The sequence below is a fragment of the Aquila chrysaetos genome, chromosome 1 (genome assembly GCF_900496995.4).
Source record: "Aquila chrysaetos chrysaetos chromosome 1, bAquChr1.4, whole genome shotgun sequence".
In the NCBI taxonomy this organism is placed as follows: Eukaryota; Metazoa; Chordata; class Aves; order Accipitriformes; family Accipitridae; genus Aquila; species Aquila chrysaetos.
Window position 1 is genome coordinate 31,235,082 of NC_044004.1, and position 21,722 is coordinate 31,256,803.

A 21,722-nucleotide genomic window follows, 5' to 3' on the forward strand; every position below is an offset into this window, starting at 1 on the left:
ATCCCAGTTTTTTAATATATGGGGAAACTGAGGAAGAAAGCTTATGTTTCAACCAAACTGCCTCAGAGTCTACAACAGCCACATACTATGCACGTTTGCTTCACAAGACTAGTATTTTTCCCCACAAAGTTTCATAACTTGAGTGCAGGAGGAAAGTAAGTGGGAGAGCTGTGCTGCAGCACAATCTCCTTCAAGGTACATCACAAGGTGTGCATGTGGTTTTGCCCAAATGCCCCATGAGTCCTCTTACCTACTTCTTCAGTTAATACAGCCCAACTTCGTCTTGCCTTTATTCTCCAAAATCTAGTGCTCTGAAGACACACTGGAAGCAAACCATTCCTTCACTCCAATTCTTCAAAATAACAATTGCACTGGCCATACTGACAAATTAAATTCCCTAAATTAGTTGGCCAAGTTTTATAAAGTAATGGAGTTGCACTATTCGAAAACCAGCCAGAAATGGCACAAGTAAAGTAAATTATGAAGAAATGTTTGACTTTTGGTCAAAAGCATGCAACAACAGACAAGTTGCTCAGCAGTAAAAGCAAACTACCATCGCTGGCATGGAATTAAGTTTAAAATAAAGACACCAATTAGAAACTTGATTTCATTTAGCTTGCATAGTATGCACTAACACAGGTATGCACTAATTACACTTTTAGCCCTGTGTTAGTTTTTAAACAAATTTGGAACCTAAGATTATAGGGATCAAGAGTAATACAAAATTCTGTAGGACAGATGATATATTATTCCCCTAATCTGCAGAAGAAAAATATATGTACAGCTAAATACAGAAAACTCTCACCTGTGACATAAATGACATCTTCATTATGCAGACTCAGAATTTAAAAGTTATTATTTCACTTAACAAAACACTCAATTTCTAGAATTCAACAAAATCATTCACTTGTTACAGTAGAGAGATCCTACACCAGAACTGGCAACTTAGTTTTGGTATCCAAGACAAATACTTAAAAGAACATAAAGGCTACAGGAAATGCACCTGTAGTACATTTGCTTCTCACTTTTCAAGATCTGACCCTTCTGTCTTTGCATCCAAATTCGCAAGAGGCTGAACATTCTCAGCGCTTCTACATGCCAATGGATAAGACTGCAGAAATAATTCCAATGAAACCAGTCAAGTTTAAAGCAAACTACAGAAATCAAGGACTCTGTTTCTAAGATTCAAATTCAGTTGTGTTCTGCAGAACAAAAGACACTACTTAACACTGCTACTCAGCCCCTCAGTGTTGATAATTAAAAGCCATAGGAACCTTATTAAGTATAAGAATATAATTTTACCTTTTACACTTCGGGACTTGTTAAAGTGTGAGGTTTAGGGATGAAACCTGGTTCCTTTGAAGAACAATGTCAAGTTAGATGTATCCTCCTCTGCAGAAAAGCATTAAATTCTGAACTGTAAAAAAATGAAAAAGGAGAGTTTTAAAAATCAATGAGTTTTGAAATGATCACTTATTTGTTTTTTTAAATAAAAGAGAAGTAATCATCCCAACAAGAATAATTTATAAATGCCATATTCTGCTTATTAAAAATATCCCAATTATTTCACTATCCAAATTCACCTTGCTTCAAAGCTCTTCTTGATAAGCAGGATATTCTGACACAATTTCATCTCTGCTTTAAGCTATCACTTTATGCCTATCTTTAATCTTGATGTCATTTTTATTTTTGAATTCCGTATCAACCACATCATCTACATCTTCACTTCCACTTGCTACCTACAAAGTACATCTTTATACCACTATTTGAACACCTTTTCTGCTGAAACTCTTACTTGGGCCTCTCCTGGCTTTCTCAGTTACGTCTCCTCCTCTTCAAGTCTCCAAAATTGCCACTCTCAGGACTCCAGAATGTGTAGAATGCTGCTGCTGACAACTAGCAAAGTTGCCCAGCTGCATTATTGCTACTGCCTCAGACAGACCCCTTCTTTCAAAACCCACTTCAAAAACACTTTCAAGAATGTATTCCAAACTTACCTCACAAATGCTCTTCTTCCATAAAAAACCTCAGCACCAGTAGAAGTGATCACCAACTTCCAGTCTCTTTACACCATTACATTTCATTTATACAGTTTCTTCCCTTGAACCATGCTACTTTCCACTTTTTTAAGTACATAAAATCAGGTTTTTTCTCTCATCTTTATCCTGTTTCTATCTGCCTTGCTGTCCTAGTTTCAGCTGGGATAGTTAACTGTCTTCCTAGTAGCTGGTACAGTGCTATGTTTTGAGTTCAGTATGTGAAGAATGTTGATAACACTGATGTTTTCAGTTGTTGCTAAGTAGTGTTTAGTCTAAAGTCAAGGATTTTTCAGCTTCTCATGCCCAGCCAGCAAGAAAGCTGGAGGGGCACAAGAAGTTGGCACAGGACACAGCCAGGGCACCTGACCCAAACTGGCCAACGGGGTATTCCATACCATGGGACGCCACATCTAGTATAGGAACTGGGGAGTGGGGGTGGGAAATCGCTGCTCGGGGATTAGCTGGGTGTCGGTCAGCGGGTGGTGAGCAATTGCACTGCGCATCATTTGTACATTCCAATCCTTTTATTATTGCTGTTGTCATTTTATTAGTGTTATCATTATCATTATCAGTTTCTTCTTTTCTGTTCTATTAAACCGTTCTTATCTCAACCCACAAGTTTTACTTCTTTTCCTGATTTTCTCCCCCATCCCACTGGGGGGGGGGGGGGGGGGGTAGAGTGAGCAGCTGCGTGGTGCTTAGTTGCTGGCTGGGGTTAAACCACGACATGTTCTTAAAATAAAATGTATTCACTCTACAACATACTTGTACCACTTCCGAAAAATTTTATTTTAAGGCATATTAAATTCTAAACAGGAAGCTGAGATCTAAAAACTAAGCTTATGCTACTCTTAAATTCATTAATGGATTTTATGGAAGACACCAGAATTATCTCTTATTTGATTAGAAAACTTAAGTTTCTCCTTCCCCTGCACCTAACAGAGGCTCTTAAGTGGTTAAAATACAGATGCAAATATTAACATAGGAAATTAAAGCACAGCAGAACAATCTGCCAACAGGAGAAAAATAATTACAGCATGATTCAATGAAGCCACTTGTTCTTTTCTGGCCAAATAACCTGCTGGCCCATTGACCTACTTTTTTAGGTGCTTACAGCCTCCTCTCCTATTCTGTTTTGTTCCATTTGACAAGTGCAAACATTAATAGTGACAAAGAGTCCCATGGAAGTCTAGGTTACAGAGACTGCAACATGAAACCTCTGTTTTTAAACCGCTTGGGAGTCAAACAACTCTGCCAACTCTCACCCAGCTCCTAACAGAGTTCTGATGAGCTCTGCAGTATATAGAGGTGTATTTTTTTTAAAAATCACAATTAAACACTTAAGACAAACACCACAGGACTTAAGCACAGAACCATATTTGATAATGTCTAGAACAGAATTTAAAAAGAAAGAAGTTTTTGAGGATATTTCAAAAAGGAATTTTAAGATGAGGAGGAAAGGAATATGTTTATGTCATAAATGAACATAAGCAAGCTTAAACCAGACCAAAAGGAAAGCTAATCACAGTGGAAAAGCTTTTGTAACCAAAACCACATAGATCTCTTAACTCAGTAGAAATGGCATGCGTGTGAAAGCCAGCAGAAAGGTTAAGACGCCTACACGCCAGCATTGTCAGCCACAAGCGTTCAAAGTCATGGGTCTGTCTCTACAATTCATGAGGATTTTTTAAATACAATGAATTATGTGTATCTGTCTCCAAATACTACGTCCTTTGTACATATTCAGTGCATGTTTCCAAACTTTTCTGCAACCAAGAAGGCTAGAAACTTACTATCTTTAAGAAAGCTGAGGTCCTCAATCAAAAACCTTAGCTGCTGCCATGTATATATAAACTATTAATACAGAACATTGCTCAATCTGTAGCAAAAATCACAAAAACTAGCAACACTGCAACTTCTGCACTATGCTGACCTATCAGTCATGGAGAGGCACTAAGTTATTGGGTGCCAAGTTATCACTTGGCCAAAGAAACAAGGTTCTGAATAAGTCATAGGGTAAAAAGCCACATTCCAACGTAAGGTAATAGTGAAAAGTTCACATCGTCTGATAAAACATTCCATGTTTTAGACTGAAAGAATTTCAGTAACTTCAGTCCAATTTTATTGCCAATACTTGTATGCACGTTGGCGATACTAGATCTTAGAGACACATTCAAAGATTGAACAAACTGTGAAATTACACTACAGTCTTGCTCATGACAGACATTCTGTCAGGACTGGACTGAAAAATGGATGGGACAACAGTCAATGCGTTGCCTGTATTTAATTTTGTATATAGTCAGTGACTGAAACCTCTCTGTCTTTAGCACCTCACCTTAAGAGTAACATTGCTAAATATTTTTGAGGAAGAACCACTATTGCCCTTATATTGTAAAAAAGATTTTTATATAAATGTCTTGATTTTATAAGTAATATTTTCATGACTTTACAGATTACAGTCCTCAGACAGAATTGATGTGAGGTGACATGTATTATTAAGACAAATAATTTCACCCAGGAAATACCACAGGAAAAATATAGGAAACAATACAGTTTTCCAACACTACAGTTTATTCAAACAGAAATAGATTAACTTCTTTAATACAACCTGATCTCTGTGCCATAATCCTATTTTGCCAGGGGAACAAACTAGTTATTATAATCACTGAGGATAAGCTTTAGGGAAGATCTTGTTTAAAGAATCAAAATCACAGCACACCAGTCTGCGCTTCCACGGCACCTGATGCCCCAGCAGAGCTCTAACACTAGTTACATACCAGGGTAAGCAAGCCAAGGAGCAGAAAAATCACACTGTGAACAAACAGCTGAGCCAGAACCTGACTCCCAACGTAAGCACAGCACCAAAAGCCCTATTCATTATACAGATTCTGAGGATAATTATAAACCTTCCTGATATTCTTTTCTAGGAGCAAAGAAACATTTGCTTATGGTAACTTGGATTATGAACTTCTGGGGTTTTATTCTACTGGGACATTACACCATAATGGGCAAGCAGAGATCCATCCATTATCTCATGTCCAGAACAGCGCATCACTATCACTCATGTTTTCCATTTCACTCTTTGCTTCATCAGTTTACCTCCAGCCTAACCATTTTTCTCTTTAGCTTTTCCTTTTTCAGAGGTAGGGTAGAGGGGAAGAGAAGGGGAAGAATTCGCTTGGTTCACCTCCTCCCTAGTAACCATAGACTTTTGTGGAGAGCAAGAGATCTTTAGACCATAACCTGCTCTCTAATCAGATATAGTTTGGCCTAATAGAACAAGCTACCAGGATTCGAGATACTTGCTCCTTTGCTTGCAATGGTATACACACCAAGAGAAAGCAAATTAGGGTATTGACTGATTGGTCCCTTCTCACTAATCAAGGGCTATCTGTTAAAATACTATGCTTTTAAAACTGACATATGTCTCTCATTTTCTACCTCAAAATAAAAAAAAAAATCAAAACAAAACCATCACAAGATAGGGCTGAAGGGAATTTCAAGAAATGCTGTCCAAACTTTGCAGCTGAAAAGGTTATTCTAGCAGCTAAGAATAGTCATATATTGCAAACTTCTCTCCACCATGTCAACAAATCAACTGTAATCTTGGTCTGTACTTGTGCAGAAGAGCTGACACATCCCAGAAATGTCATTTTCTGTAGATCAACATGCTATAACAGCAGGTGTGTATCTTCACCTGCTTCACAGGAAAACAGAGTAGGAGAGGGCTGCATCTAGCACAGACATCCACGCAACTTGATCCCAGATGGGCTTTTAATAGGAAAATTTGTGAGTGGACGCAAGTAGCCTGCTCTGACAGAGTGGCTTGCTTAGATCCATTACCTTTGCAGGGAGCAGACAAGGACACATCTGTGTGCAATATAATGAAGAAAGGGCAGTAGGACAGATGACAGATGGTGTGGGTTGCCACTATCAAAGTTACTCATCCAGTCTCAAGTCTGTTCCTGAGGGACTTTTAGGAAAGAAGATAAGTCCAAGCAGTCTATAGGAGAGATGAACTGCCTAGTAGGAGGCCTGTTGTGGTAGTGGTCAGAGATATCACAGATTTAGTGGCACCTGAAAGAGTGCATACTATTTGCCCACAGACCTATTTGTACAAGTCCAAACAAACAGCAGCAGCTAGAAGAGCCTACAGGTCACCATAAGTAGGAGACAACATAGCAACCACGGAGGTAAAAAGAGGTTAAGTTTTTAGAAATGGTTTGTCACACAGATGTGCCCTTGTCTACTCCCTACAAAGGCAATGGACCTAAGCAAGCTGCTTGGACAAGTCTGGCTAAAAGTCACTGTAAATAATATCCTCATAGAAACATGGATGATGAGGATTAGAGGAAACAGCAATTCTCTCCTGCATTCTTCATGTACTAGACTGTCCTGCCATTGGGAGAGAACTTTGCTCCCCAACTTGGGACTGAATCCAGTTTGCAATTTCCATCTCTCTAGCTCATGGTTAAAGAAAACACCCCTGCCCACCACTCCTCTGTTCCAGATCATTTGGGCTCACCTCTGCTTGACCAGCTGTTCAGCTGCCACTCTTCCACTCTTCTCTGCAGTCTGCATCTCCTTCCCCTTCCTCACCATAGAGATGGGCCCACAGCTCCCTCCCCAATACAGTGCAGCTCTCTAATCTTGGTTTAGACTGCAATGAAGGTATGTGCAAGAAGCTCAGTCTCTTCGCCTGGGCTACATTCAAGCCTGGCCCATGCCTGGCCACGTACCCCACTAATCTGGCTGATTTGACTTCTCAACTCATCCTCAGACCTGCCTCCTCACCAGGAACTTGCTGGTGATCTGAGCTCTTGCCTGAGCCTGGCTGCCCTCCCCTGGGAGCAGCCTGCCCCTCCAGCTCCCTGGGAGTGACCAGGAAAGCACTCAGCAGGTTGTCAGGCTTGTAATAACTGGTCCTTGGCTGTAGGGTGCTGAAGCACTAACCAGGCTTTTTTCCCATCCATCCCTTTCCACGCTGCCTGTATTTTCTTTGCCTTATAGGATCCAAATTAACTACATTTGGAGATATCTGAAGTGTTGTTTATGTGCCCCCTTCAAATTATTAACAAATATATTAAAAGAAAGTGATTATAATACTGATTTTCAGAGTTTGTCAGTGAACATGCTCCCTGTCCCAGAAAATCACAAAGGATAATCAAAAAATAGTACAAACCTAACTAAGTTTATAAGTTAAATTTGAACGGCAGTGTTTAATGACCTGGCCATCAGAAACAATTGCTATTCTTCTGTATTCTCATTTAAAATATTTTCTCAGTCCTTTGTATTTACAGTTCCTTACTGGAGATCCCCTTCCTTCAATAACAAAGCCGTAAGTGTGGCAGAAATAATGCTTGTAAATCCTGTGCAACTAGTCTGTACAAGAGAAAGACTGTGGCTACACATTACGATTCCATTTGCACCCATTTTTATAAGCCTCCACCCTGCTTCTTGCCACCCTTCATTGGCTCTCACTGGAGGTCCCGCACCCCTTTAGCTCTGGTCACACACTGAAGCAGATTTGTGAAATGTGTCTAAAATAACCCACATATCACACAGTTTTAAATACAATCTTTATTATCTTGTGTGGCTTCAAGCACCTTTGAAAATTGGCACAGCTGAGAAACAGTACCCCTCTACAAAAAGGAGCAGGAACCTCTTAAGTACATCTGCCACTGCTGGATCTCTAACAGTGAACCATGGGTTAGACTTAAGAGCATGCATTGCGTTTGCACATCTAAAATACAATTTAGCTCATAATCAAGCCTGGCTGAAAAACACAGCTACTGCCTCCTGAAATGGTGCTTAACAAAAAAACAGTACTTCACAACATGAGTTTTAATCAAGAGAAGCTAACCGGTTAGTGTTACAATTCAAAACTGAAAATCTTCATGTCTCTGTAAATCTCCATTTCCTTTAATGGGATTCTGGGCAGAAACAACCTGCTGCCAGCCAGCTCAAGAACAGATTCTAAATTAACACTCACCATGGTGCAGAAAAAGTGTTGTAGATGGTGTAAAATCTGGAGAGTTTGCTGTTCTCTCTCAGGAGGCATCTAAACTTGCTATATTTTACAATGAACAAATAAAATCCCAGCTTCCTTCTTTCAGCCTCTTAAATGGAACTGAGAGGTAGGCAATTGACAGGGTTTTTTTCAGAAGTTCAAAGGGGAAAAAATACCACACACACATGCTCAAAAATTTAAACTCCCACAGAATATTACTAATTATCCCAGAAATTTATCTGCTACATACAAAACAATGATTTTCTACAGAATAAAGTTACCAGAAAAAAAAAAAAAAAGTTGCTCACTTGACAATTTCTCAGTATTAACAGAAATTTAAGGAAAAACTTTAAAATAGGGTACCAAGATACCTATCCTGGAGTTAACAACACTTTGAAATGATTCATCCAATTACAAATGGGCACATTTATCAAACAGAGGATTAGCAACTTTAAAAGTTTTGTATCAGGTACAGATGTTAGTTTAAACAACAATTTGTCTAAAATGGTTTGTCATCATTTTCCTCAGAGGATAAATAATACCAAGAATACTAATAAATCTAACCAAAGGGGAAAAATTTATCAAACACTTTATTCCTACACTGGAAAATATACAAGAAAATTTACTAAGAAATGAGACAGATCAAAGAGTTAAACATTGTTTTTCCTCCACCCCAGTAGTAAGAGGGAAGAATGTATATAGAAAGTAAACTAATTTTTGAAAACTGTCCTGGAAAAAATTAATTATCAAATTCAACAGACATAATCAGTACACAATCAAAGCAAGATAATGCCAAGTAAATTCTTCTTGCATACAAAATTTCTGTTTGGTGTTGATATAAACTCATGTTTAAATTTAGAAAATGAGACTTTATAATTATCATTATTGCAGCAACACTCAGCTATCCACTACAATTAATCTTGCAGAAAAACATGAACATACATGTTAGGTGAGCACCTTATCTGTCAGACTTTTAGTATGCATGTTTGTGTTGTAAGGTGGGAAAGGTAGCTAAAAAGCAGTTTTTGAAATTCACACAAATGAATCTTTCCAGAATTCTATCCTAGACCAGAAAAATCTACCCAATGAAGATTTATTAGCTTTTATATCCAAATGAACACTTATACTTCTTACATAAAGAGTACTAACTAATCTCTAAACACCTTCAGTCAAAATTTCTTATTCTGTTCTCACTATTGTGTTATAAAAACTTCAGAAATCCAAGACAACAGATGGGCAAGAGGGTCAGTAAGAAGTTAAGTTATGCAAGTTATTTCTGCACCCAATGCCTTTACAGTCTATTTAGGAGAAATTTTAAGCATATAGCTATGAGTCTTAAAACCAGTCTTGCTTGATTTATAATTCACCTTACCTTTTAAGGGACAACCAACTATTTCATATCAACAACTTATTCCTTTAAGATACCATTATCTAGCACATCCAGAAACATCTTACCGCTTCTTAGTTATGCGCACACTAAAACCAGGTGGAAGGGCAGAGGGAAAACAGCATGCCATGCCAGGCAACTCGATGAAATGAACTCAATTTTTGTTGGTGGTTTTTGTTTTTTTTTTTAAACAGGAGACAAAGACATTCCTAACTCATGGACAGGGTACTCGCCTAGAATGTGGGAGAAACAGACTAAAGTATTTCCTCTCAATCAGTCCGCAGATGAAGAATTACCACATGTAAGATAGCAAGACCAACGTATACATAGACCATGCAGGTAACTACATGGCTACAGATAACTAGGCACTTCACACCCTAACAGTTAATTTATATTTGTAGGCACTTTTACCAAACTCCTTGGTCAAGACAAATGTTTTCATAGTGTTAGCCTTTGATCATTACTTTGACCACTCATTTCCACACCTATATTAAATTCCCTCTCTTCTGCTAGCATTAGTATCTGTGATCACACAGTCAACACAGCCTAAAAGTGGCCCAGCCTAAAACTAACCCAAATACTGTTTCATTCAGCTAAATCAACTACATTTGTTTCACCATATGGCTGCTCAAAAACTGTGTTGGCACAGGGGAAGGGGAAGCAGTGAATCACCAGGTTAGACATCTTTTGGCAACAATGCCATTTCATGCTGACCTACACCATGTGTTAAATTACAACCAGAGAACAAAATTAGGAAAAATGAGATTCAAATTTGTGCTCAAAAGAATGAGCATTGTAGCTACTACTTGATAAGTCTGCTCCATATTTAAATGAAACATCTGTACTCTCCCATGCATTGCTGCATCTCATGTGGCAACCCATGTCAAGTGAAATGTCTGGACAGAATGAGTTTTGTTCATATACACTGGTCCGGACTCATGGATCAGCTTCTGGATATGAAAATAAATCCAGAACTCAGCCTTAAAGTCAATGGGAAGCTCAAGCAAAATGTAAAGCACAGGAATATACATACCTAACATGTTGTTAAGTAGTTACTGACCTATCTATCATATAACATGTTAATTAGCATGAACTATGACTGTTTTAAGATGATCCTCAGTATAGATACTTATACAAGGGTATTGACCTAAATGAATAATATGAAACTAAGAAAATTTAATGAAAGAATGATTTATACCAACAGCAGCTATTTGTAACTCTTAGAATTGTAAAAGTGTACCAAATGGACATATATAAAAAAAGATTAGGACAGTTGCTAACAGCAACACCCAAGAACAAGTGACAGGTGTTTCAGAAAGCTAATATTTAATCTGAAACGTAATTATCCATCTCATGTAGAAATACAAACATGTAAATAAAACACTTTAAAAATATTTAGTGATGGGCATAATTTTTTTTCCAAGTTGATTGCACAATCCTCGATTTGTGCAGCTGTGGAAGTGCTTCTGATACTTAGATTTCCCACTGCGGGTGACTCATGCACAGCTAAATTATTCTGTAAAGCTTTTGTGAGGAGTGGACTGTTTGACTGCCCGAAGAATGGAGTAGGCAGTGCACTTCACTGGAAAGCGTATTCAAAAAGAAAGAAGTGAGACTTCACATTCACATTTCCATAAAATGAGAGAGTAGGAACATTTTAAGCTCCAACACTGAAGCACAGTCCACATCAAAAATTACCAAAAAGCAGCTCTTCCTCCCTGCCTCCCCCACCCCTTTCCCCTAGAAGTCCTGCACATGATCCTGGAGACCCAAAAGTGATAACAAAAGAAAAAAGAATGAGGTAGTAGAAAACTAGAACAAAACTAAACAAGGGTAATGCTAGGGGATGCTAACTTCAGTGTATTCAAGAAAGACGTGGCAAAATACACTTCTGTATTAGCATGCTTACTGTTACATTCATAAGATTAACAAGATTTAACAAAAGTAAAGACTTACTTTTCTAAAATTCTGGTGCCTACCAGTGGATCCTTCAGTTTTTCCCCCAATAGAACTACCTGTTATAGAAAGAGCAAGTTTATACGTTAAATAAAAAAAATAAATACTATAGTTACAGAATTCCAAACCCCTGCATTGCACTACTCCTTAATTTCATTAAACAAAACACTAGAGTTACTCTTTTGTCAGAACTTTCAATATAACAATCCAGCCTCAACTCGAATTACAGTGATTGCAAAACCTGAGATACAGGATAAGTCCTTCATATTACATAGGCAAGAAGTGCCTTAACAGGAAAAAAAAACAAACCAAAACGAAATAAAAAAGTTTTGCAATTGGTACAGAGAGAAAACATTTTAACTGTTCTCTTGGCTAAAAAATGGACAAAACCAAGGCAGAAAAACTTTACTTTTCTTGTCCCTGGAAACTTTGCAAAAGACTTTGTAACCACTTTGGGGATAGGTGTTAGGTATCCTTTCACCACCCTGCTATAAGCAAGAATCAAAAGGAAATGGAACATCAGCCAACATTTAGTCAATAATTGGACTTGCTCAGGCAAGAAAGGTGGTGCATTATTTTAACAAAAGGAATAGTACTGCATGAACTAAGCAGAAACAGCAATGCAGCAATAGAAAAAAGCATACAAAGTCAACTCTAAATTTAATGTAATTTTACTGTAATCATTCTGCATATATATTCTCATATATATGGAAATAAAAAAGGAAGAACATCTTTACTTAAGTATTCAAATATTAGAGCACTGAACAGAACAGAATTTCTGAATGTTCAGTAAACACTGTTCAAAGGAAAATTATAGTTTGAAGTAGCACTGTAACATTTAACCAGCTGTTTTTTTAGCATTCTGTGTTTCTAAAACATGATCAATTTATATAGATATCAAATTTGCTCAAATTCTTTCTTCATTGTCCTGAGCAGCAGCAGCAGCATGCAATCCTCCTTTGTGGCTTGCTACTGACATGAGCAGAAACTTTCAAAGTTTGTGCTGACTAAGCAAGTCCAGAAAACCTACTTAATTCACCTTCTGAGGGTCACCAGAGAAGCAGCGAAAGACCACCAAAAAATTCCTTGTTCCCATAGATCAGTATGATCTTCAAAATGTTGGGCCCAGTCAATTTAATTGTAAATTAAGTTGATTAATTATGATGACAATATTACTCTTCAAGCATTGGGAATTTTTTTAATGAAGTCTTTCAGGACCTTGCAGACTAATTCAACAATTCAACACTCATAGCAAAAATTCTGTCAATTATTTCCCATCCCCTCCAGCTCTTCAAAAAATATTTTAAGATCACGTTATTGACTGAAAGACATAAAACATAATATAACTGAGGAACTTCTAAGCCAAGCTTTTTTTAAGCTTTGCTGCTACCATATTTGAGGTAAGAATTTTCAAGATTAGGTTTTGGGGGAAAAGGTCACAAATTCAGCTCCTTTTTGTATTTTTGGAAATTCAGATTCTGTCCTGATACTTCCACATAAACTTTAAAAAGTTTCAAATGAGTCCTCAGAGTTATTTATGTGAGAACTATTACTCCTTTTTACCATCTACAATACTCAATGCAAAATCTTATCAACTACTTGGGACCGTACTCACTACATTTGCATGACTTTAAACTCTTTTCCTCTGCTTTTTTTCTTTTTCTCTTTTACCACTTCTCAAGCTTTTCTTTCACAAAATGATCAGACCACACTATTTCTATCTACCAAAACACGTCTCGGTATGCTTACTGCTTGCCCCTCAAAGCCTTCTCTGCACTCTCAAGTTCTCAACACCTCCCAGATTAGTATCACCATATTTTATTTAGAAATATTTACAACCTTCCCTTCCAGGTCATTACTGAAGATGCTAAAATTAGCACTGCTTAAAAGACTGCCATCTTAACTAGCAAGTAGGACCTAGTTAAAAATCAAGTTGCACTAGATGTATTTTACAATTAATATTTTAAATCAAAGCAAATGTGGTAATCCACCCTCTTATAAGCTCTTACCCCACTTTATTAACAGAACCTGACTTAGGTTATCCAGCACTTAAGTCCTGAAAAGTAACACTAAGAAAGTATTTATAAAGGCATTATAGCTATTCAATTTTTCAATTAATATATCAGTTATCAAAAAGTAAAACTATAACCATGTTTTATTTTCAGTGGCAATTCTCTTCTGCTCAGAACATTGCGAATATGGTTTCAATGACCTAGGATCTTGCTAGTAGCCTATTTAACACTGGTATCAAGGAATGGGATTCCAAAAGCTATCAATATTCACAGGAAATCCTGAAACGAATATAATTTATATGTTGAGGCCACATGCTAACAGGCTAATGAAAACAGCTCTATTGTATTTAAGCATACATTAAGGCTTGGAACAGTTTAGTTATGCCTAACACATTAACAAACATGCAAATACAGTGCAGATGAAATATACACTTCAACATAACAGTGCAATATGCCTAAGACAAGATTACTTAAAATAATGAGGACTCGTCATAACTTGCTGGCTTACAATTCTCACGTTTTGACTCTCAACATTTTTCTTCATTTTAAATTGAGGCTTGAACCTGCCTCAATGAGGCTGTCTCCAGAAGCTGCTATATGAAGCAGCTAAGTACTAAATTTTGATTTTTACTTAATGCATTGGTTTTTTAGAATAGAATAGAATCATTTAGGTTGGAAAAGACCTGTAACATCATCAAGTCCAACCGTTAACCTAACACTGCCAAGTCCACCACTAAACCATGTCCCTAAGCACCACATCTACATGTCTTTTAAATACCTCCAGGGATGGTGACTCAACAACTTCCTTGGGCTAAAGTGCTACATACACGTGTCAGTAATAATTGCTCTTTTAGAAAGGATTATACAAATTCAATGGAGAGATGCTTAAGCCTAGGAGAATAAAATATGCTAATTTTTATAATATGTTTATGCTAGTTACAACATGAGGGAATAAACTGAATAAAAACAACTTAAATAACACTGCAAATAATGTGGTTTGAAAAAAATCACTGGCTTCAATAAAAAAAAAAAAAGTTATCCAAAATGCTGCTGATACTTGTGCTGCTACAGCCTTATATATTTGTTTTAAATGTCCCTATCAAGAGAAATCTTACTTGAATCTTGGAAATCTTCTGAAGTGCTGAAAGCTAAGGCCTAGATTCTGCAAAGATGTAATAAATAAGAAATGTAACTGAGTTTAGTCCTAATCATTGGCTTAGACATGTGGGATATTACACCAGCAGTAAGTGTGAAAAATTATTGGGAATCTCTGAACTTAAAATTCCATGCGGCAGATGGGGAGAACTCTTATAACTTTTACTTCAAGATGAAATGATTTAACATTGGCAACTAAATATTACTTAAATTTTCAAAACATTAACAACTGCCATCTACAATCTCAAATTGAGGAATTTAGTCCAGGGAAAAAATAAGTCTGTCTGGATTCATGACAGCCTAATGCACAGAAAGATGGTAATAACTGCAAACACCTGTGAAGACCATCTCTTTTTCATTTTTTTTCTTGCTCCTACTTAATGACTGCAATAAAACACTGGACTTGGGGTTTTTTTCAATGCAGATAAGCAGCCCAAGCAAAACACTTGGGGTGGGAAGTATACAAATTTTAGAATTCTACATGAAAATCATGAAATGAAAGAAATCAGAAGACTCCTATTTTTAACAATTTAAGAATATAAGCAGGAAAGAAAAGCAAACTAAATGATAAAAATTTCAAAAGGTAGTTATGATTTAGTCATTTGATTCACTGTCACTTGTAGTATTTATTTGTTTCCTTGACAGTTGGTATCAACAAAAGTTGCAAAGAACATTCATGGCACTTTGAAAGTTGTAAATATTAGCACTGAAACATATAACTTGATTTGTAAAATAGATACATATCACAGATGTTCGTTGCCCTCATCCACTGACCTATAACTGAAGTGAACAATTTTGGCTATGTCTCCATTAGCAAGTAATCTGGAACAGTAGAAATGGATCAGTAGATCAAAGCAGCTGGTGCTGACACTCTTATGCTAGCTGTTCAAGAGGGTTTATTTTGGATTAGACTTCATCTACTCTCCAGAAGCAAACATCACCGTCACACGGGCCATTCAAAGTTTTCCAGGGATTTAATAATTGATTCAGACCTGTATGTCCCCAGTAGTGACAGAAGAGCACTTTGCACCTGCAGCAGAACTTACAAACTAGTTTTCTGGAAAAGGAATGTAGTTCGAACACCCTGAGCAAGTACATGGTAAGGGGAGATAATTGAAAGATTTTCTCCAAAACAGCATTAATGATCCAAATCAAAATGGTAATGCATGCACTCGAATTATATCCTACCTTTCCAAACGAGACTAACCAAAGCAGGTGTCATCTCACAAAACAGAATACTTGAGGGCACTGAAAGACTCTAGAACAATTCTGTAAGCTTTTCTTCGTAACTCCTCACCACAAAAAAAGAAAAAAAGAAAAAAAAGGGAAAAGGGAAAAGGGAAAAAAAAGAAAGAAAGAGATCATGGTACATAGCAATCCACTGGCTACCACATAAAGAATTTATTTCCCCTATTCTAGAATTCAGCAGAAGACATAAAACTGGATACCCCTGTCACCCTGGCTTCATTTCTCTTTTCTTCATTTCTTCACTCCATCTTTTATGTCTTTTTTCCCCTTTAAATATTTTACTTCTTTTCTTGTTTCCCCCTTATTTCTTTCAGATTTTTCTCTCATTTATTTATTTCCTCCTATTACCTGTGCTATTATATACAGCAAGAGTAAACTAAAGATTCTGGCATCTGTGAACTTTCAGACAGAACTGTCAAGGTTGGTTTTCATTTGGAAATTCAGATGGTGTAGACAGACAGGCATGTAAGCACTACCACTGTGATTTAACTCGCCCTAACTCAAACAAAATTGAAAAGGGCTAAAGGTGAACATGTGTTTGCTTTAATCATTCAAATTGATCTCCAAATCCAGTGCTATGCAACTACATGAATTGAGAAAAATCAGATTAGTGACACAGGAATATTAGTCTACTGTAACACTGAAATTAGCCTGGTTCTAAACATCACCTCAGAGAACAGCCACAGGAACACCAAATACAGAAATACTAAGGGAAACTAATCAAGCAACTTATGTTGTGGAAGAACTTCATTGCAGAAACACTAGATAAAAACATATCTGGGCGTACACACAGCTTTTTACCTTAGGAGTAAAGCCAGGAATATATTGCTTAATCTTTGCCTTTTTTTTTCCCTTCTAAGCGATGTCATCTGTTTATATAATAATTTAATCTTCTAGATTTTAGGTTAAATGCCAGAGTTTCTCTTAGCATTGTAAGTTATAAACAGGATTTTGTCACACACGATTAACTCATTAGTTGCTTAGAATAATCAAAATATTCAGACTCACCTAGTCTCACTGACATTCAATATACAACATCCAAGTAATTTTCCAGAAGATTTTTGCAAATGAAAGAATTGGCTTCACTCTGCATTTGCTAAAATTTAGATGAAAAGAAAATAAGATCTCTTTAAAGCAATTACTAAAGAAAAATTGTCTTTTAAGAAAAAAAAAACACAAACCACAAAACAACATTATACAAACTTTCACATGTACATAAGTTGAAAATTTTAAGTATAATGACAATCCTTTTCATTTCAGAAGCTTCCTTCTGTGTGGACCTGGGCTTCAAAGCAAAACCCAGAGTCTGTAAGTAATTCTGGTTTTAATAACAAAAAAATCAGCAGAAGTTTTCCTCAACATTAAATACAACTTATTCCATTGATTTTTTAAACCTTATTAAGCAATCACAGAATTTTAATATGAATTCAATGCTACATTTTTAATCCATAAAAATCTAAGAAGCAATAAATCGTTCCGTTTACTCCTATACTGAACACGGATTCTATCTTTCTGTAACTCATGAACACTAGATGTTCTTGGGTCACTTCAACACAAAAACCCCAAAATATTTGAAAACGAAGTTCAGTGCCATCCTGTAATAAGCAAAAGGGAGGGGTGGAAACGTTAAGATCATCCTCCACACTATAAATTCTAGTTTCAGCAAAACAAAGTGGAACTAGAAGTCTCCAGCCTGTCTTGTAAGTCTATCTTGATCTGTTTCATAATTTGAATCTTTAGATAAACAGGGTGGTGACTTCACCCACATAGCACCTCTCCCTCCTCTCTGCCTGGCCCAGGGCATACCTTTGCTTTGGTCAGCAACTCCACTACTTTATTTCATTAAGTCAGCTCCTCTGATCCAAATATAAAACCTAGGATAATCTCTTAGCTTGCTCAGAAACAATCTCTTTTTTCCCTTAAATCTCAGTTAGGAACCAAGAGACCATTTACAGATCATTAGCTTTCTATACCCTATTAAACAAATCTTGATTTAATGAGTTGCAATTTTTCTTTACTGTGATAGGCAGAGCAGCCCCAATAATTATGGCCAAGATAACTAACTGCCATATGATACTGTATTTCCCATTCCTTGTGGATGGGCTCTGATTGTGCTGCTGCTACTCCTTATTCATTGCACTTCTACAGCAGGTGTATAAGAACAAATCCGAATGAGTGGTTTGATTTCACTGTTCTCCTGAGTAAACATGTTTTTGCACAAGTAGTGACATGGGCACGTTTCCAGAGAGGCACAGAGGCACTACTGCAAGCACTCACACATGCACACAAATCAGTGAGAAAGAATACAATTTTCAAATCTCTCTTCTATTTCCACAAATTAGTGTCAAAAGTATTTTCTCTCTATTTAGTTATCTGCTTTTCATACTTCTATGAAAAACATTAAGAAGATGTTTTTATATAAGTAAATACAAAAGTTCTGTAACTTAAGAACAGTTTTAAACTGAGGATTTTCAGCACAAGTTAAAAAAAAGCTGAGGAAGAAACACAAGTAAAAGGACTAATGAAAATGTAAAGGTGAAGGAAAACAGCCCATGGAGAGACAAGCAGTAAATGAAGTTGAAGTATGCCCCGGAAAACACAAATTCTTAATAAAACAAAGCAGGTCCTCATGGTCTAAAAAGGTTACTTTAAAAGCAACAGCAAAGATGCACAGCACACTTAAGTTTCCAGGATGCTCAAAAAGAAGTTTTTTTGTAACTTTTAACCACACACAGTATGCATTGTTCAAAACAATCTATTTTATTATGATCTGTTCTGAACACAAGAGCAGCAATAAAGAAAATCAGAGAATATAGAAAAGTTGAAACAAAAATGCACAACAGTTATGGGAATATACTACTGAAGCAGCACTTGAAGGACAGCATCAAAAGTAGATGCGGAATGCAGTTAAGGAAAAGCACAAGGAGTGCAGAAGAAAGTCTCCTTACTCAGTGTTTGTACCCAACATTACAATGGAGTGGAGGAGATTAGGCCTGTTTACCTCTCACAGTCCAGCTAGAACATGCTCAGTAGCTCTGTCTGGTTATGACTAAAAGGATTTGGAATATATCTACCTCATCTGATTTGGACAGATGAAATGGATTTAGGCAAATCATTGAACTGGTACAAATCGTATTTTCAGAAATCTATCATGCCGCCTAATGTAAGAGTTTGGGATGGCACAAAAAAAAAAAAAAAAAAAAAAAAAGCCTGATACTGCAGCATAACAGTTTAAGTTTTCTCCTAAAACCTTGAGTGCTTGCTCTAACATATGCAGATGCTTTATCTTTCCAGTGGTAAGATCTTCAGTGCATTTTGAATCAAGAAAACGGTACATTCCTCACCCTCATCTCATTCTCAGGCACAAGCTGACTTTTGGTAAAGTTTTAGCTGAAGCAGATATATAATGCAAAGAATTACTGCTCAATGATTCAAGTCTTGCCAAATTATAAGCAACTAAAACCAGGGTCTTAGAATAGAAAGCGTCAAGCATCACTAACTACAAGCACTGCTATCTGTAACTCCATTAATGATCAAGCTTCATGCACAACCAAACATCTCCAATGCATGATAAGCCATTAGGACTATAGGAAGGCTTTCTGCCAGCAAGACAAAATAATCCAGTTTCAGCAAGATTGGCACAATGTCTGATCTACCTAAATAGATCTGTTTCTTGGGTTTTTTTGACCCAGTCAAAAAAAACAATGGAACATCTGAAAGTTTAACAGTATTATCTACTCACAATGAAAAAGCATATAAGCACATACATGGAGGCTACAGGGGGCCATGGCCGTGATCCTCATGATACATCAAATCAAAATCCCTTTGTCACTCATAAGATGAACCTTAAACAAACTACCCTGTCTGTCATGTGTTTCTCTTTGCATGACCACAGATGTACAAAGCAATCGGTAACCTTGCTGCAAGATAAGACAAATCTTGCAAAGATGAAAATCTGTACCTCCTAGCCCATCTTCAGCTGGATAGTACATACTGTTCAATCAGGGAAATGCAACCCTTTCGCAAATGAGATGACATGTGAACAGAGATATTGCTACTTGAACCTATTAAAGCTGCATTCTTTTGCTTTCTATATATTCTTACATTAATAGGGTATTAAGCCCATGTCCACTTTAACAAGAGCACCTAAAAAAAAAAACCAAAAACCACACTCAAAAAAGCTGTGAGCACGGCAACACATATGCTCGTTCACTGTAACACATCACTGGGAGAGATATTAATTCAGTCTCCAGAAACCACAGGGCCACATTAGCAGACTTCATTGCTGGGGACAGTGCCATCATGAGGCTGTTTTTTTTTTCCTTCTAGTTTCCAAGGCAGCTCAGGTACAGTTAGTTCAATTGTTTCATTCCATGCTCCAGTGTACAGGATGAAAGCTTATTAAAAGTTTATTTGAAGTTTATTCTTGCCCCCACCCAACATTAATTTCAATCTCAGATTGAAGTGGAATGTCTACCTTGCCTGAGGTTGAAAAAGAGATGCTTCTGGTTAAAGCATTACTGTTTTAGTAGCAGTAAAATCTACGTACTTACTTAAATTACCTAGAAATTCATTGTGCCGTGTCAAGTGGGTAGATGGCATTAGTAGTCCAAATGTGATGTCATCTGAGCAAAAGTCTTTGGCACAGTCTTCTGAAAAACAACAACAAAAAACCCCACAGTTCTATAAAGATGAATCCATTCAAAACAACTTTTAGAGGTGAGCCCTTGATTGCTGCTCTGTTTTCTCCCCTGCCATTTCAGTCACTTTATTTCCATCCCTAAACTGTCCACAGTTTCACTTTCCAACTCCTCTATTCAACATAATGAAGTAAATACACACAAAGGAGTACTTCAAAAATGCATACCACCTTTTACGTAGCTCTGGCACTGCCTGAAACCCAAATCTGTGAGACAAATGCAACAGCCTAATGGTAACATTAAAGTTACAGTTCTAACACTGCCTAACGAAACATTAATATTACAATTATTATATTACAACTGCTTTGGGCTATATTATGACCTTGTAGAACATCAACAATACATGAGGCAAATTTCTGGAAAGAAAATATATCAATACAATCTTAACTGTGTGTGTACTATGGTTCAAACAGGACATGCGATCTACCTCAGAACACAGTTTAAAACTCTCAGAAAACATGGCACACAACAGCATAAGAAAGACTCAAACATCTTCCCCTCACTAATGAAAAACTAATTTCAGTAAACTGTATGGAGCAGAAGCTAACTATACAATAGAGATTTCTATACACAAACATGCTACTTACTCCACAAATACCTCCCCGTCTACTACAGATCACAAATTCTATATTGCTACATACAGTGCTGTGTTTTAAATACTCATGCACCAATTTGGTAATATAATCTCACTGCTGACAATCCTGCTGGGAAAACCACTGCTAGTGATCACTATTGATACTTTCTATTCAGTAATCCCATGTGACAAAGTAGATCCTTTAAGGTATACATAAAACTATTTCCTTCCATCCTATGCAAGGACAGGCAGATTTCCTTTGACATAGGATAACAAAAAAACAGGAACTTCAAAATCCCTGTTCTTTAACACTTTGTCCCCCAGTACATACAACATAGAAAGAAGCAGCTGTCAAGCTGGGGAAGAAGAACGCCAATGTTTGAAGGAGGCCTACTGGAAAGCCTAATGGGATAAGAAAGGTAGACCATTATCACCTACTTATCTACTTTTCCATAGAGTAAAATGAAATATTCTAATGTTAGAAATCAACATTTTTAGTCAAATACCAGTATATAGATAAGAAATGACAAACTATACTCTATGGGGCAGGAAAAGTGTCTAGGTGCCATTTTTTTAAAAAATCTATACAAGTTTATGGGATATTATTTTTCATTTCTTATGCCAACAATACAAAGATTAAC

At 36.8% G+C, this 21,722-nt stretch overlaps 1 protein-coding gene across 17 annotated transcripts in view; it reads right to left on the reverse strand.

Annotated features, from left to right (window-relative positions):
- CLOCK (clock circadian regulator) overlaps window positions 1-21,722 on the reverse strand; it is a 67,149-nt gene that overhangs the window by 35,458 nt on the left and 9,969 nt on the right. For 4 of the 17 annotated variants that reach the window (XR_003924683.2, XM_030025964.2, XM_030012843.2 and 1 more), the window contains exons 2-5: window positions 20,361-20,459; window positions 16,816-16,903; window positions 11,393-11,451; window positions 1,303-1,417 (exon numbers count right to left, since the gene is read on the reverse strand). The gene's annotated coding sequence lies outside the window, so the exon portion shown is untranslated. Of the gene's footprint in view, window positions 1-250; window positions 381-1,302; window positions 1,418-7,645; window positions 7,665-11,392; window positions 11,452-15,747; window positions 15,852-16,815; window positions 16,904-20,356; window positions 20,460-21,722 lie in introns of those variants that run through there. The other 13 variants (XM_041127021.1, XM_030014554.2, XM_030013674.2 and 10 more) reach the window with 13 other exon arrangements.